The 16,673-nt window shown below is 43.0% G+C and overlaps 1 long non-coding RNA gene and 1 pseudogene across 2 annotated transcripts in view; one reads left to right on the top strand and one right to left on the bottom strand.

The window, feature by feature from the left end:
- The window catches only part of LOC116570240, a 52,234-nt gene extending 40,636 nt beyond the window's left edge, over positions 1-11,598 (bottom strand). For both annotated transcript variants that reach the window (XR_004277341.1, XR_004277342.1), the window contains exons 1-2: positions 11,524-11,598; positions 11,328-11,411 (exon numbers count right to left, since the gene is read on the bottom strand). This is a non-coding gene — a long non-coding RNA (uncharacterized LOC116570240). The remainder of the gene's footprint in view (positions 1-11,327; positions 11,412-11,523) is intronic.
- A 909-nt stretch (positions 11,599-12,507) lies between these two features.
- On the top strand, positions 12,508-13,106 carry LOC116570228 (annotated as a pseudogene).
- Positions 13,107-16,673: the final 3,567 nt, after the last annotated feature.

The following is a 16,673-nucleotide window of genomic DNA, read 5'->3' as shown; positions in this document are numbered from 1 at the left end:
ACCACAATGTTTGGTGGATAGCCACATCACGAGATTCTCTTGCACATAAAGACTGACAGATTTTCTTCAAAAATGAGGGTGGGAAGCTGGGTCAGGTATTCTCTCTCCTCATATTTACAGCAATGAGAAATCACTGGTCGAATGAGCTGAAAATACATGAATCATGGAAATCCATGGAGCAATAGTGAGCTGTGTGTAATTCAGAAGTACAAACAGGTTTAACAATTAGGACAGAAGAGCGTGAATATTCATTGAACTCATGCATTGAAACGAACCTAGCAGTGCATGTTCTGTAGGGATTGGCATAAATATGGTAGCAATCGTCTTATCTCAATTCTGGCAGCTATTTATGGGAATATTGTTTGTCTCCTCCTCCAAAATTCGTGGGAACAGCAGTCCTACACTTCAGTACCTGACTTGCAAAGGAAGCCGCCTCCCAAACTGGAATTCTGTTGTGACTTCTAGGAAAGGCTGATCCATTCATCCCCCATTGGCAAGAAACGTTTTTATTTATCACCAGTGATGAGACGGTGGCTTCTACGAACATCTGAAAGTTGAGAATAAATATCTAGTTGGAAGTGCAGAAGAACATGCTATTTCCTTAACCTTCTGGCACCCACACTGCCCTCTACCCTCCCCCAACCCTCATTTCAGAACACATTCCCCTGTCCTAACAGGTTCCTTCCTCAACAAGGCAGAAGTCCCCACAGCCCCCTTGGCATTCATTCTCTTGACCTCTCAGCCTGTTCACACAAGAGCTTTCTATTCTGCTGTCATCTAAGCTTAAAGCTTTTTAAAGGAGCAGCAGAAGAAAGCAAGTAGACAACAAAAAATGCATTGAAATCTCTAGGTTTTGCAGAAGCACCTGCTTGAGAGGCTTTGCTCGGATTTCCATCCAATATGATGGAACAGCAGCTGGGGCTGAAAGGAAACAGAAAGCAGGATCAGGTTGAAGGGTGGCCTAGTGAAGCTCCTCTCCGGGAAGACCGCCTCCTGGTGGCCAAGTGCTACAAGGGTGGTGACCAAAATGGGACCTTTTCTGAGAATGTCCCTTCCAGCTACATAAAGCCTACTTGTGGACATCCAGAGATTCTAATGCTGTCATAAACCCGTTTCCTTACACTGTCTATGACAAAGCATAAGACTTGTCCTGATAATCCCTATAGCCATAGTCAGTTTTAATCCCAATGTTCTTGATTATTAAATACTGGAAAGTGTTGGAGAACCAAGCAGCAAAGGCCAAATGCAGGGGCAAGGGGAGTGAGTACCCCTGCCAACATTTTTTAAAAGATTTTATTTCTTTATTTGAGAGAGACAGAGAGGCAAAGCATGAGAGCAGGGAAGGTCAGATGGAGCAGCACACTCCCCACTGAGCAGGTAGCCTAATGTAGGACGCTATCCTAGGACCATGAGATGATGACCTGAGCTCAAGGTAGATGCTTGAAGGACTGAGCCAGCCAGGCGCCCCGACCCCTGCCAACTTTCCATTCCCAGGCATTGCTATTTAGCCTGCCAGGGGACATAGAGGAGGCAGGGCTCAGGGTTGGGTGTCCAGGGACAGGCTGGGAGACTCACCCTGCACTACTGGCCACAAGCAGCCAAGGTCTGGCAGCGTCAGAAGCCAGAGTGTGCACTTGCCCTCCCTCCACCCTCCTGTCAGCTGATTGCTGTGCTGTGGAGCTCAAGGCCCCCAGAAATCCGTTCCCACACAGAAACACACTAATTCCAGGGCTCCTGCGCAAAGAATCCCGGAGCTCAACTGTGCCTGTGTTGGAGCACTCCCTAAGTTCTTGTTACACCAGGAGTAGGACATTCCTTTGCTCAGAAAACCACACTGACGTCTGGAAACATGAAAGTGTTGAAAGTCAGCAGCAGTGTGGGAACCTGGAAGGAGAACAGAAATGGAAAAGTGTCCACTGGATTAGTCACTTATCCTCAGGAGGTGGAACAGTTGGACAGTAGGGCAGCATTGAGTCAACTGTATCTCTGTGTTCTTCCCGAGACTGAGAAGGTTCAAGTGGACACTGGGAGCACAGAATTCTTCTAGGCAGATGTGGCCCATGGTAGTGTCCCCACCGTGGGTCACCCTGACAGGACAACAGCCTGCAACGTGTTCGAAGGAGAAGGGTCAGTCTAGTGCCAGCTGCAAACATCTATCTCATTGGCAGAAAAATCTAATGTCTCATGAGTACTCATTTAATTTTTTAATTTTTATTTTTTTCATTAACATAATGTATTCTAGCCCCAAGGGTACAGGTCTGTATTTACACACCTCACAGCTCTCACTGTAGCACATACCCTCCCCAGTGTCCATAACCTCACCTCCGTCTCCCTAACCCCCTTTCCCCCGGCTACCCTCAGTTTCTTTTGTGAGATTAAGAGTCTTTTAATGGTTTGTCTCCCTCCCTATCCCATCTTGTTTCATTTATTCTTTTCCTACTCCCAAACTGCCCATGTTGCTTCTCAACTTCCTCAAATCAGGGAGATTATATGATAATTGTCTTTCTCTCATTGAATTCATTCAATGGGCATAATCTCTCTAATTCCATCCCATCATTGCAAATGGCAAGATTTCATTTCTTTTGATGACTGCATAGTATTCTATTTTATATATATACACCACATCTGCTTTATTCATTCATCTGTTGATAACATCTAGGTTCTTTCCGTAGTTTGGCTCTTGTGGACACTGCTACTGTAAACATTTGGGTGCACGTGCCCCTTCGGATCACTATATTTTATCTTTAGGGTAAATACCCAGGAGTCCAATTGCTGGCGTGTACGGCAGCTCTATTTTCAACTTTTTGTGGAACCTCCATGCTGTTTTTCAGGGTGGTTGCACCAGCTTGCATTCCCACCAACAGTGTAGGCAGGTTCCCCTTTCTCCCCATCCTACCCCGCATCTGTCATTTCCTGACTTGTTAATTTTAGCCATTCTGACTGGTGTGAGCTGGTATGTCATTGTGGTTTTGATTTGTATTTCCCTGACGCCGAGTGATGTGGAGCACTTTTTCATGTGTCTGTTGGCCATCTGGAAGTCTTCTTTGTGGAATTGCCTGATCATGTCCTTTGCCCATTTCTTGATTCGATTACCTGTTCTTTGGGTGTTGGGTTTGCTAAGCTCTTTATAGATTTTGGATACTAGCCCTTTATCTGATATGTAGTTTGCAAATATCTTTTCCCATCCTGTCAGTTGTCTTTTGGATTTGTTGGCTGTTTCCTTTGCTGTGCTGAAGCTTTTGATCTTGATGATGTCCCAACAGTTCATTTTTTTGCCCTTGCTTCCCTTTCCTTTGGTGATGTTCCTAGGAAGTAGGTGCTGCGGCTAAGGTCAAAGAGGTTGCTGCCTGTGTTCTCCTCAAGGATTTTGATGGATTCCTTTCTCACATTGAGGTCCTTCATCCATTTTAATCTATTTTCATGTGTGGTGTAAGGAAATGGTCCAGCTTCATTTCTTTGCTTGTGGCTGTCCAATTTTCCCAACACCATTTGTGGAAGAGGCTGTCTTTTTTTCATTCGACATTCTTTCCTGCTTTGTCGAAGATTAGTTGACCATAAAATCGAGGGTCTGTTTCTCGGCTCTCTATTCTGTTCCACGGATCTGTGTGTCTGTTTTTGGGCCAGTACCATACTGTCTTGATGATGACAGCTTTGCAATAGAGTTTGAGTTCTGGAATTGTGATGCCACCGATTTTGGCTTTCTTGTTCAGTATTCCTCTGGCTATTCGAGGTCTCTTCTGGTTCCATATAAATTGTAGGATTCTTTGTTTCATTTCTTTGAAAAAATGGATGGGCTTTTGACAGGGATTGCATCATATGTGTAGATTGCTTTAGGTAGCATAGACATTTCCACAATATTTGTTCATCCAATCCATGAGCTTGGAACATTTTTCCATTTCTTTGTGTTTTCCTCAATTTCTTTCATGAGTACTTTATACTTTTCTGAGTATGAATTCTTTGCCGCTCTGGTTAGGTTTCTTCCTAGGTATCTTATGGATTTGGGTGCAGTTGTAAATGGAATTGATTCCTTGATTTCTCTTTCTTCTGTCTTGTTTTGGTGTGAAGAAATACAACATTACTGCATTCCTATACAATTTCTAGCAGATTTGGACTGGTGTCTGTTGGGTTTTCCACATATAGTATCCTATCATCTGCAAAGAGTGATGTTTTGACTTCATCTTTGCTATTTGGATGCCTTTAATTTCTTTTTGTTGCCTGATTGCTGAGGCTAGGGCTTCTACTACTATGTTCAATAGCAGTAGTGGTAATAGACATCCCTGCCATGTTCTCTGACCTTAGTGGAAAAACTCTCAGTTTTTCTCCACTGAGAATGTTTGCAGTGGATTTTTCATGGTGGACTTTGATGATATTTAGGTATGTAACCTCTGTCCCTACAGTTTGAAGAGTTTTGAACAGGAAAGGGTGCTGTACTTCGTCCAATGCTTTTTCAGCATCTATTGAGAGTCTCATATGGTTCTTGTTCTTTCTTTTAGTAATGTATTGTATCACATTGATTGATTTGCAGATATTGAACCAGCCCTGAAGCCCTGGAATAAATCCCACTTGGTCGTGGTGAATCATCCTTTTAATGCACTGTTGGATCCTTTTGGATAGTATTTTGGTGAGAATTTTTGCATCTGCGTTCATCAATGATATTGGTCTATAATTCTCTTTTCTGATAGGATCCTTGTCTGGTTTTGTGATCAAGGTAATGCTGGCCCCATAAAATGAGTTTGGAAGTTTTCCCTCCATTTCTATTTTTTGGAACAATTTCATGAGAATAGGAATTAATTCTTCTTTAACTGTTTGGTAGAATTCCTCTGGGAAGCCATCTGGTCCTGGGCTCTTGTTTCTTTGGAGAGTTTTTGATGACTGTTTCAATCTCCTTACTGGTTATGGGTCTGTTTAGGTTTTCTCTTTCTTCTTGGGTCAGTTGTGGTAGTTTATATGTCTCTAGAAATGCATCCATTTCTTCCTGATTGTCAAATTTACTGGCATATATTTGCTCATAATATGTTCTTATAATTGTTTGTATTTCTTTTGTGTTGGTTGTGATCTCTCCTTTTTAATTCATGATTTTATTTATTTGGGTCCTTTTTGTTTTCTTTTTATAAGTGTGGCCAGGGGGTTATCAATCTTATTCATTCTTTCAAAGAACCAGCTCCTAGTTTCATTGGTTTGTTCTATTGATTTTTTGGTTTCTATTTCATTGATTTCTGCTCTGATATTTATTACTCCTCTTCTCCTGCTGGGTTTAGGTTTTTCTTGTCGTTCTTTCTCCAGCTCCTTTACGTGTAGGGTTAGGTCGTGTATGTGAGACCTTTCTTGTTTCTTGAGAAAGGCTTGTATCGCTATATATTTTCCTCTCAGGATTGCCTTTGCTCTGTCGCACAGATTTTGAACTGTTGTGTTTTTATTATCATTTGTTTCCATAAATTTTTTCAATTCTTCTTTAATTTCTGGTTGACCCATTCATTCTCTAGAAGGATGCTCTTTAGTCTCCAAGTATTTGGGTTCTTTCCAAATTACATCTTGTGATGGAGTTCTAGCTTCAGAGCATTGTGGTTTGAATGTGTGCAGGGAATGACCCCAATCCTTTGATACCGGTTGAGACCTGATTTACAACCCAGGATGTGATCTATTCTGGAGAACGTTTCAGGTGCATTGGAGAAGAACGTGCATTCTGTTGCTTTGCAATGGAGTGTTCTGAATCTATCTGTTATGTCTCTCTTGTCCAGTGTGTCACTCAAGGCCTTTATTTCCTTGTTGATCTTTTGCTTGGATGATCTGTCCATTTCAGTGACGGGAGTGTTGAGTCCCTTACTATTATTGTACTTTTGTCGATGTGTTTGTTTGATTTTGTTATCAATTGATTTATATAATTGGCTGCTCCCATGTTAGGGGCATAGATACTTAACACTCGTTAAATCTTCTTCTTGGACAGACACTTTGAGTATGATATAGTGTTCTTCCTTATCTCTGATTATAGTCTTTGGCTTGAAATTGATCTGATATAAGGATTGCCACCCCAGCTTTCTTTTGATGTCCATTAGCATGGTAAATTATTTTCCACCCCCTCACTTTAAATCTAGAGGTGTCCTTGGGTCTCAAATGAGTTTCTTGTTGACAGCATATTGATGGGTTTTGTTTTTTTATCCTTTCTGATGCCCTGTGTATTTTGCTTGGGGCATTTTGCCCATTTACATTCAGGGTAACTATTGAGAGATATGAATTTAGTGCCACTGTATTGCCTGTAGAGGGATTCTTAGTGTATATTGTCTCTGTTCCTTTCTAGTCTACTACTTTTGGGCTGACTCTTTGTTTCGAGGACCCCTTTCACTATTTCTTGTAGAGTTGTTTTGATGTTTACAAATTGTATTCGTTTTTGTTTGTCCTGGAAGCTTTTTATCTCTCCTTCTATTTTCAATGATAGCCTACATGGATATAGTATTCTTGGCTGCACGTTATTCTCATTGAGTGCTCTGAATATATCACACCAGTTCTTTCTGGCCTGCCAGGTCTCTGTGGATAAGTCTGTTGCCAATCTAATATTTTTACCATTGTATGTTACAGACTTCCTGTCCCTTGCTGCTTTCAGGATTTTCTCTTTGTCACTAAGACTTGTAAATTTTACTATTAGCTGATGGGGTGTGGACCTGTTCTTATTGATTTTGAGGGGGCTTCTCCATGCCTCCTGGATTTGGTGCTTGTACCCTTTGCCATATTAGGGAAATTCTCTACAATAATTCTCTCCAATATGCCTTCTGCTCCCCTCTCTCTTTCTTCTCCTTCTGGAGTCCCAAGTATTCTAATGTTGTTTTGTCTTATGGTATCACTTATCTCTCGAATTCTCCCCTCGTGGTCCAGTCGTTGTTTGTCTCTCTTTTGCTCAGCTTCTTTCTTCTCTGTCATTTGGTTCTATATCACTAATTCTCTCTTCTGCCTCATTTATCCTACCAGTAGGAGCCTCTATTTTGATTGTACCTCATTAATAGCTTTTAAAATTTCAACTTGGTTAGATTTTAGTTCTTTTATTTCTCCAGAAAGGTCTTTTATTTCTCCAGACAGGGTTTCTCTAATATCTTCCATGCCTTTTTTGAGCCCAGTTGGCACCTTGACAATCATTATTTTGAACTCTAGAGCTGACATATTACCAATGTCTGTATTGATTAGGTCCCTAGGCTTTGGTACTGCCTCTTGTTATTTTTTTTTTCAGTGAATTTTCCACCTTTCCTTTTATCCAGATAAGAATATAGGAAGGGGCAAATAAAATACTAAAAGGATGGCAAGGACCTCAGGAAAATGTGCTCTAACCAAATAGGAAGAGACCCACATCATGGGGGGAAGAAATAGGGTAAAAAAAGTTCAGAGAAAAAAATTAAATAAAGAAAAAATATTAAAAATAAGTATATATATATATACACACATATATATATATATATATATATATATATATATATATATATATATTAGATTGGTGACTAGAATAGAGTCACCTAGTTAATTCGGGAGTATTTTAGTCTCTTAAAAGAAACTATCTCCCAAAATTTTAAAGAATGAAAAAAATACACACACACACAAACACACAATAAGGGTAAACACAATGAAGTGATCGAATAGAACTATAAAGATGAAAATTTTTAAAAAAAATTTCTAAAAAAGGAGTTGATATGATAAGTAGAAAGAATTTGCTCAGGCTAGAGACTGGAACAAAGACCTGTGCTAGATTTAGGGTTTATTTTGAGCTATTAGAAGAAGTTCTACCCCAACATTTTTTAAAAGATAAAACCTTAAGTGTATACAAACAATAAGGATAGATACAACGAAGGATAAAATAGGAGTATAATGATGAAGTTTCCAAAAAGATTTTTAAAATGAAGGTATTGTTAAGATAAACTAGTTAAAAAGTTAAAAGAGGAGAGAGTAATGGTTACAAAAATTTTAGCTTAAGAAAAAAATAAAATTAAATAAACTTAATTAACTTTACAAGACTAAAGACTCATGGGGAGAAAGCCACGAATTCCTTGCTTTGCTTGCTCCTCTGGAATTCTGCTGTTCTCCTTGGTACGTGAACTTGATCTTGGCTGAATTTCTTGCTGATCTTCTGGGGGAGGGGCCTGTTGTAGTGATTCTCAAGTGTGTTTGCCCAAGGCGGAATTGCACCGCCCTTACAAGGGGCTCGGCTAAGTAATCCACTGAGGTTCCCCTTTGGAGCTTTTGTTCCCTGAATGCTTTCCATAGAGTTCTGGAGGATGGCTTGAAAATGATGGCCTCCCAATCTCTGGCCCAGAGGAGCCGAGAGCTCGGGACCCCACTCCTCAGTGCACCCTTGGAGAAAAGTCCTCAATTACTCCCATCTCCCTGGCCTAGCCTCACTTTGAGCTCCCTCCCCCTAGCCTGCGACCGAGCATCTCTGGCACACAGCCCTGCCCGGAGTCTCCAAACCCAGCAGAACCCTGCGTTCTTCAGGGGGGTCTTCCAGGATCTTGTGGAGTCCCTGCTCACAGAGCAGGGTCCTGCCTATGCCACATATCACAGCTTAAGGTAACTCTGAGTTGAGAGCTCATTCCTCAGCTCAGTCTCTGTTACTGGCTTCCTCGTTCTAATACCTGGGAGCTCTGTGACACTCAAACAACCTCGACCCTTCTGTGACCCCGCAGGACGTGAGACCACGCTATTCCCACATGGGCTTCACCCCAGATTACCCTTTGGAGTGATGTCCCTTAGTGGAACAGCCTTTTAAAAGTTCTGATATTGTGCTCCATTGCTCCACTGCTTGCGGGGAGCCAGACCATCCCCCCGCGGTCTATCTTCCCATCACTTTGGATTCACTTCTCCACAGGTCCCACCTTTCAGAAAGTGGTCGATTTTCTGTTTCTAGAATTTTTGTTCTTCTTCTCTTCAATCTTCTGTTAGAGTGTAGCTGTTCGGAATGATTTCATAGACTATCTAGCTGATCTCCTGCTACCTAATGTCATCTCAGCCTGTTACTTCTCTGCCATCTTGACTCCTCCCCACTCTCATGAGTATTTAAAAGGGATCCTGACAACTTGTCTTAGAAACTTCAGTCACTCATGCATTTGACTCCACCCACACCCCCTGTTGCCATACACAACCACAGTCAACAAGTCTTTGGTATCTACAGTGCGATCTAGAATCCTTGATCTCTCTTCCTCTCCACCTGACTGAATTCACGCCATGGCCTCCCCTGCTTCTTGAACCCTCTGTCCATTTCTTTTCTTCACATCTTTTAACAGCTGCTTCCAGACCAGCCATTATCTCACTACTCCTTTGTGTTCTACCTTCGATATTGGTTCAATCTGAATAATTCTAACACTGGGTTTCTGTTTCTCTCCAAACAGCTGCAGAACTAAGCGGAATCCCAATGGGGTTATTGAGAAGACAGAGGTAATGGTTTCAAGGATCTTAGGAGGACTAGAATGCAAGCAGCTTTAGTGTTGTGATTTAAAATATCATCATTATTCTAATCCAGGTGCAGAGCAGAATCATGTAGGATCTTTCAGTTCCCCTCGTCTTCATATTGGATTTCTCAGGCAACCTTTTCCAGGTCTGAGTGGTTTATCAGGTAGGTAGAGCTCTCAAGCAGGGCAAGGATACTGTCTCCTTCCAGAGAGGGTGAGCAGCTGAGTCCAGGTCACCAATCACTTCAGAGCTGATGTGACTCATCTCTCCTCAGAGCCAAGTACATGTGGATTGAATGAAAGGAAAATGAGGTGGCTCGTCTTGTAGAGCTGAGGGCCTCATGGGGACCCAAGAGTTGGTCTTGTGGGATCCTCTGGCTGAGGCAGTCACTTTCCTGACTTGCAATAACTCAGTACAGCCTTCATTCTTCCTGTTTGCCAGAGCTGCTCATCCCCAGTGTTTCTGCATCACTTTGCTGACGTACATTCTGCCATTTTCTCAGTGGACAGGCCACTCTTTCACTTTTGTCACACTCAGACAGAACAGGTGTCTTCCCCCCTCCCCCACACACAGCTGTCATGTTTTGCTTTCGAGGAAAGGTGACATGAGAAACAGAAAAACTGATGTTTTAAAAATGAAAGAGAAACCTGGGGCAGCCCCTTGGCCCTCCTCTTCCTTCCCTCTGTGTGATCCTCGTGATGACATAGAACATGATCAGGACCAGCAAGTGAGAGTATGTCCAGTAAAGCATGTGGGAATATTAAGTAAATCAAATTCTCTTTGTTGTTGTTACTTAAGTTGAAAATGCAACACCGTGAATAAGGAAAGGCAACAAGGTGGTTTGTCCCTGACACCATAGCCTGGACCTCCCCCTCCCCCGCATTCTGAGCACCAGACAGATGGCCAGGATGAAGCTGCCTACTGGACACACACAGTCTGAATGAGCTAGTGAAAGTCTTCAGTTTCTGTGCTGGAAGATTCTCCTGAGAGACCCAGTGAGTGAAATCCCTGTGCTCAGCTCAGAAATTTTGGACGTAACAAGTGTTCCCTAGTTTCAGGAAAATTTGAACGATGGGAGATCCTGGGTGGCTCAGTTGGTTGAGGATATGAATCTTACTCTAAGTTCAGGGCTCTATGTCAGACTTTGGGTTCAAGCCCCACGTTGCTCTTAGTTTTAAAAAAACATGTGGGTGGAGCTTACTTTAAAACAATGAAAAAAAAATAAAATTAGGAGCTGTGATGGCACAATAAACGTATTCCCTTATTCAAGGTGAAAGATTTATAATTGGTCTTTCCTCTACTTGGAGAAAACTAAAGAGGACCCTCAGCATCTGGGTGCTGTTGACACCTTTGATACCTGGTCAGGAGAGGAGGAGGTGAGCACTGAGAGGGTCCCGGACACAAACACTCCAGGGGCAAGGGCAAGGGCAAGGATGTAGGGCCATTAAGTTTTTTGCTAACAAGGAAACCAGCCCCTGCACAGTAGGGGAATCTAGAGTCCTCAGGTCATGGTGAGCCTGTCCTCAGGAGTGAGCCCAGGAGAGCCCAGGTGGAGGACACTCAGTCACTGCAGATGAAAGAGCTTAGTAGATATGATAACTACCTTGTCAGTGAGGTGCTGCTGGAAAAATCCCGTCATCTGGAATTAGAACCTTGACACCTTCTCTTCCCAGACAAGAACCAGGCTTCCTGCTGGGGGCACTTGCAATGCCTTGGAGCGCTCTAACAAAACCTTGGTATATATTGTCTTTCATTGGTTTTCTTGGATATTACATAAGAAGCAATGGCACAGAATTCTTGGAGGACACAAACTATAAGGTCAGTGTGACAAACCTAGGAATAACAGGAATCCTTTAGGTTTGGAGGAGTTTTTCTCCATCGTTTCCTGGGTCTCAGAGTCTTACCTGGACAGGTGATCTTTCTTACTGGTGAGCTGCCAGTGGTGTCTTGTGGCCATTGCTGAAATCTGAGGCCTGTTGTGATGCAGGCTTTGGAAATGAAAACACAAATACATTAAATTTTATGATTTAGCTCTACAAAACTCATTCAACACCTCAGTAATTATCTAGTATTAAACAGAAAAACCCATTTTGACAATACCTTCCAGAGTACGTAGTAGCAGGTGAAGTTAAAGATGAAGTTGTCTTGGTGCCTGGGGGTCTCAGTCAGTTGGGCGGCCACTTTCAGCTCAGGTCATGATCCCAGGGTGCTGGGATGGAGCCTTGCATCAGGCTCCCTGCTCGTTGGGAGCCTGCTTCTCCCTCACTGTCTGCCCGTTGCTCTGTCTACTTGTACTCTCTCTGTATCTTTCTCTCTGTCAAATAAATAAATAAATAAATAGAATAAAAATCTTAATAAATAAATAATAAATCTTAATAAATAAATAAATAAAGATCTTGAAATAATAATTTTGTCATATGAGTCATATGAGGCAACATTCAAATTCAGTGCACTAAAAAACACATGTTAAGTAATCATTCCAGTTTTCACTTGCATTTAGCAATCTGGATTGATTGTAAATGTTCAGGTACACCGAATTCATTATGTCCAATTTGAAATTGTTAATTTGCATATGTACTCCATAGACTTCACTGTATACATGTACAGAAATTATAAGTCACTCATCAAATTTACTTGTATACATGAGCATCAATAGCTTTAAAATATAACTATTAGCTTAAAATTTTTAGTCATTCTGGACCCTGAATTGGAAAAACGTTACACTTTTTTTTTCTTAAAGCACAGACAAAAATACAATATATAACGATACATACTGTGTCTCCCTGCTATTAAGTTTTCTTCATAGTTGCAATTAAGAAAAAAATCCAAAAAGATTCTGGAGGCAAAGATAATACTTAAAGAAAATAATACATGGTTGAGAAACTCATGCTCCAACCCAAGTAGAAAGTGTAGAAAGGAAATCAAAAAGAGAAGTAGAAAGTAAGGGAAACGTACAGAAATTGAAAACTCCTATGTCCCCTACTTAAGCCTCACGCACAAGAGAAGATGTTCAGAGGAGCTAGAGCCACAGGGTCCTTAGACGTGCCCACCCCAGCCAGGCCAAGAGCATCGGTAGGATCCCCGATGGCCCTGTCCTGCTCCTTCTTGCTGGCCCTGGTGGTGCTCAGCTGCCACTCCCTAGGCTCTCTGGGATGTGATCTGCCTCAGGACCACGACCTGCACTGGAGGGCCCTGATGCTCCTGCAACAAATGAGGAGACTGTCTGCTAGCTCCTGTGACAACTACACAAATGATTTTGGCTTCCCCCAGGAGGCGTTTGACGGCAAGTCACTGCAGAAGGCTTACGTCCTCTCTGTCGTCCATGTGACGAACCAAAATGACCTTCCACTTCTTCTGCACAGAGTCCTCACCTGCTCCTTGGAATACGACCCTCCTGGAGGAATTGTGCTCGGGACTTTCTGAGCAGCTGGGCCACCTGGAAGCCTGTTCCCTGCAGGAGGTGGGGGTGGGAGAGCTGCCCCTGATGAATGGGGACTCCATCCTGAGGAACTACTTCCAGAGAATCTCCCTCTATCTGCAAGAGAAGCAATACAGCCCTTGTGCCTGGGAGATGGTCCGAGCAGAGATCATGAAACCCTTGTATGCATCAACAGCCTTGCAAAGGAGTCTAAGGAGCGGGAAGTGACACCCATTTCAACATCGAAATGGTTCTCTCTGAAGAATACCATCACACTCCCATGTGTCCTGTAGTGTCAAAGACTCTCATTTCTGCTGTCATCATGACATGAACTGAATCACTTTGTCACGTGTTCAGGAGTATTAGGCAACAGCAAGTCAACGTTACAAACACCTGTCACTTTCAGATGACCATGCGGATCTGCCTATTTAACTATTTATTTATTTATTTCACTATTTATAAGATTTTAGTTATTTTTTATTGTATTATATTAGTTGTACCTTCCCTTTGTGGTTAAGAGAATTGTATAATGTTTTACGTGTATTAAATTCTTTATTTTCTGATCATTAAATGTTTCTATAGAAAACTTCTTGCATTTGTTTCTAATTGAAGCAGGAAACTAGTCTGATTACAACCTGATGAAAGAATGGACTGTACCACTCTCTCACTCTTTACTTTGTTTTCACATTAGAAGTAATCGCATCGACTTCCTGGAAGTCACTTTGCATGCTGTCGTCACGGGAAAGGCAGACTTCTCAAGTCCAATGCTGTGTCTGTATCTTGGATTTTGTACAAAAACTAACCTTGGGACAACAATTGTAGTGAAGTAATATCAGTTATGTTAAAGGGAAGAGTGAGAAGAAGGGAAAACATGAATTTTGTAAGTAGAAAAGGAAGCAGACATGTCAGGAAATAAAATGAAAAGCACCAGATACATTCCATATCACACGGTAGACACCCAAGTGCAAATATTCTTTAGCAAATGGATCGTTCAGGGTCACCCGAGTGGCTCAGTAGATTAAGTGTCTGCCTTAGGCTCAGGTCAGGATGCCGGGGTCCCGGATCAAGCCCTGCCTCAAGCTCCGTGTTCAGCTGGGAGTCTGCTTCTCCCTCTCACACTGTCCCTGATTGTGTTCACTGTCTCTCTCTCTCGTGTCATATAAATAAATAAAATCTTTAAACAAAACAAAATAAACAAATCAAAAGAAACAATATGGATCCTTGATCCAGCCATTACAAGCCATTCCATTCACAGAAAACCCAGGAAGGGAAGTGGTTGCCTGGCAAAAGAGCGTAGAATGAGAATGGTGCCTCAAACCTCCCCTGGTTGAGGGAGAAAAGAGCCACACTGCAAACAAAGGTGGAGTGTCCCTCAGGCAGTAGTATTAGAGTGAATATTGGATAAGAGTCTATTTCAAAGCCGAGATAGTCTTCAAGGAGTTGTGTCATAGCAAAGGGTGTAAGGAAAGGGTCCATGAAGCCAGGAAGTAGAAGGGTTGTGACCAAGGGGATCGGCTGTTTTGACTGAATTACTCACCAGGAAACCATACTGGTGACAGAGGAAAGGCGAGGAACAGAACAGAAGCTAGTGACTATAGATAGAGTATACATCTGAGAGATTTATGTTCTTTGGGCTAATTAAACTTCCATGAAAAAATAAAAAAATAATTGAAATGGGGGATGCCTTCTAATGTCTTCTAAGCCATGTAAAGCATATCTAAAGAAAAGCAAACAAAAATGAAAAGGTATGAAAAGTGTATCGGAACATTCTTCAAATGAAAACACGCTGTCCTATTGAAGACTCATGAATAGAAAGAACTGAAGATGAATGAGGGGACAGGGCACCGTCCACTGTTGCCCCAGGCCATCAGAAGCCCACAGGTGCAGCGCCCACCCCCTCGGCTGGGCTCCTCCTGGATCCCCGTGGCAGCATCTCAGCTCTGGGCTGTGAGCTGCCTCCTGGCCCCGGGAAGCTTCACAGGGGAACCCACTGCTTCTGAACATGGGAGGAGCATCAGTCCCTTCTCCTGAACCAGGGACACCTCCACTGGGACAGGGTGGGTGGCTGCCAGTTCCAGGAGGTCCATGCCAAGTCTGTCCTCCACGAGATGCTGCTGCAGAGCTTCACACTCTTCCTCACCTGAACCCATCCCTGCTGGGGCAGCCAGAACACTGGAAACCTGCGTGGTACCTGCGATGGGAGTGGGGGAGCCTCCCATGGATTTGAGGGCCCTGCCCTGGCCTTGAAGATGTGCTACCAGAAAATACATCTCCATCTGAGACAGAAGAAACAGAGTGACTACCTTGGAAGGAGTCTGAGTCAAAATCAGCCAACCCAAATCTTCCTCTTCAAATGAGGACATAAGGAAAGGGAAATGAATAAAAGGAAGAAAGCAGGAAAGGCACCTGGAAATGATATTCTTGACCTACAACACTAAGTCACATAGCCATGAGTTCCATCTTTCTAAATCCTCCTCTCTCTGCTTCAGCCATACAATATGTTGAGTTAAGTTACTCAACATTTTGGGTAAAAGGTCTCTTTGGCAGGACTGTCCCTAAGGGCCTCCGTCCTCAGGACAGAGTTAGCTGAATTTGTTCACGTGTTCACATATTGCAGGATCCTCTGGTTTCTGGATCAACACAGAACCTGTTGGAACGTTGTTCCTACCGTCACAGCTGCAGCAACAAGACAAACCAACAACTCCCAAATGCAAGAAGACAGAAAACAACAACTCTTCTCAGATCCACTAACAGCTGAGGTCCCAGGGCCAGTCTCAGCACTGGTACCAGGAGAGAAAGGAGCTCTCAATCACACTAGCCAGGAGAAGGCACTGTTAGGAACTTGAACTATTACGGAAGCCTGGCTCGAGGCTCTGTGTGCTTCCACTGGACAGCTACAATGTCCAGGCCTCCCTAGTTGGTGGAGCCCACAGTTTTTTGAGTTGTACCTTTAGAATCTCCACTAGTCACCCTCTGTGAAGAGCAGAGGGAGGGGGAAAGCAATCACTCTAGAATAGTCTGAGGCTACGTCTCCACAGTGCTAGAGGCCAAAGGGATCTGTGACCAGGAGACTGCAGGAGGAATGTCAGGAAGAGGGGACAGCACACTTCCCACTGGAGATGCAGAGGTGAGTCTGGACTCTCCAACAATGCATGTCCTGGAGACATTAAATCGCAATGTGTCTTCCGTATTTGGAAATCGAGGCACGGTGCTGAAACTCCTTCCATCTGACATGAGAGTGGTATGAAAAGATGCCCTAAAGCTTCAGAGGATCTTTGACATTTAAGGCTGAGAAGGAGAAGGGGAGCCTGTCAAGGGCACAGCGATGGGGCAGCCAGTGCAGGTGGGACACCACCAGGGAAGAATGTTCTCCAGGAAGTGTGGCAGAAGGGAAGATTTAGAATTTTCCAAGAGGAATCTCAGGCAGGAATTTATCCCACGGGCTATAGGACTGTGCCCTGCAGCTGGAATTCTGCTTCCATCTCCTTGTTTGATCATGAGAACCTCACTGGAGCTCTCTGCAGCTCAGTTTCCCCAGATGTAAAGTGAGGTGGAAATATTCTTAGAGCTGTTGTAATAATGATCATCCTCCAAAATATCATTGTGAAAAAAAATTAAAAACCCCTTAGAAACAGGTGACTATCCATTGACTGTAATTAGATACACAATAATGTATTATGTATACATATACACTGTGCCTATGTCCGCATACTCGATGTGTTCTGGTACAGCACATGTCCCCTTCCTCCACGCCCTCGAGATCCCATCCTTTCACTCTCCAATCACAGAGTTTCCCTCTCCCCAGTGGAGAAACCTCCTGTGAGCTCCCCTC

The sequence above is a fragment of the Mustela erminea genome, chromosome 12, assembly GCF_009829155.1.
Source record: "Mustela erminea isolate mMusErm1 chromosome 12, mMusErm1.Pri, whole genome shotgun sequence".
In the NCBI taxonomy this organism is placed as follows: domain Eukaryota; kingdom Metazoa; phylum Chordata; class Mammalia; order Carnivora; family Mustelidae; genus Mustela; species Mustela erminea.
The sequence above is the reverse complement of the archived record's forward strand: the minus strand, read 5'-3'. Positions and strand labels throughout refer to the sequence as shown.